Source organism: Trachurus japonicus, chromosome 9 (assembly GCF_045865225.1).
Source record: "Trachurus japonicus isolate A0001 chromosome 9, Traja_1.0".
Classification (NCBI taxonomy): domain Eukaryota; kingdom Metazoa; phylum Chordata; class Actinopteri; order Carangiformes; family Carangidae; genus Trachurus; species Trachurus japonicus.
The window spans coordinates 11,526,575-11,528,217 of record NC_140915.1 but is presented as its reverse complement, the minus strand read 5'-3'; positions in this window follow the sequence as shown (position 1 = coordinate 11,528,217).

Genomic DNA, 1,643 nt, shown 5'->3' with positions numbered 1-1,643 from the left:
CGTACGTTTCGAGCAGTAGGGGTTTGCTCTTCGTCAGACAGTAGGATAGCTGTGGGCCATCTTAGATACTACTAGTAACATGACTTTGATCAGGTGAGGATAGCATGCAGCTGTCAACTCACAGGTGACAGAAATAACACACAGCCTCAATACCAATTCGATTCAATTCAATTCAATTCAATTCAATTCAACCAACTTTATTTATCCCAAATAGGGTAATTCCGTTTGCAGTCTCCAGTCAGACAGCACACAAGACAAAATAAACAAACAAACAAACAAACAAACAAACAAACAAACAAACAAACAAGCAAACAAAATAAGACAGCACATAAACCAAACAATTTCCTCTGTCAGTAGCAACAAATCAGTGTGAGGATCAATATCCAGTCCCCCTTGGACCACAGTGCAGTGAATCACACAGTACGAAAAAGAAGGGGATAATAATAAATACATTTCCACATTATGACTGGAATAAAATAAATAGATGACTACTTGCTGCTATCAGCAGCATTTAGCAGCTTGATAGCTGAGGGAATAAAGGAACTGGCGTATCTATTTATCTAAAATTTCAGTTTTATGAATAAGTGTCGAAGTGGTAAGAAAGGCGGGGGAGTTGCTGCCATTTTTAAATCTGTATTTCAGTGCAAGGAAAAAAAATTTGATCTGATAAATTAAAATAAGATGAAAGCTGCTCAATTAAAATATGAGGCTGCATCTCATTAAAAGCTGAGGAAAAGTCAGCAAATAAAAACCTTGCATGTGCACTGGGTTTTTCAAGGTGCTTGTACAACCTGTCTAAGATAAAAATCTTAGCATCATCCACACTTTTCCCAGACTGATAAGCAAATTGGAGAGGATCAAGTTTGCCATTAGTCAAGGAAACAATTTCTTCTTTCAATATCTTCTCAAAGACCTTCATCACAAGGGACGTTAAAGCAACTGGCGTCCCTTGTGATGAAGGTCTTTGAGAAGATATTGAAAGAAGAAATCATGACCTTAATATTCTCAGTGCATATAGATAATTATACATTGTGTCACACAATCAGAACATTATAAAAATCATTAAACCTCAGGCCAAAAAAGGCAGTCATGTTGTAGGATTAGTAGAACAAAGTTCTCAACCCAAACAATACCATCAGACCAAAAGGCCATCATATAGGATGGGTGTAACAACATAAAGTGCAATATGCATAGTAAAAAATGACAATGAATATATTAGGTAATCATGATAGAAGCAACAGTCACGATAGAAACAACAGTCAACCCTGAAACGGAGAAATACTCATAAGAAAGACAAGAGCTCATAAGAAAGGTCTGCTACTCACAGCTATCCTTGTATACTGTCTGAAGAAGAGCAAACCCCTACTGCTCGAAACGTATGTCACAATAAATTTATACGCAGAGTCCTGCAGAGTTGCGAGTATCTTTGTTCTTTTTAGTTCACTGATATACACTACTCACAAAAAGTTAGGGATATTTAACAAGAATCTCCCTATAAAAAGTTCATGCTACAGTGATATTCTATCATGGGTATAGAAGGATGCAATGGTAATTTCTTTATCTCAAACAAAAGCTAACAACAGTGGTGGCTATAGCACTACAAAAATCTCAATGTCTCAATAACTTGATCAATTTGATCAAAG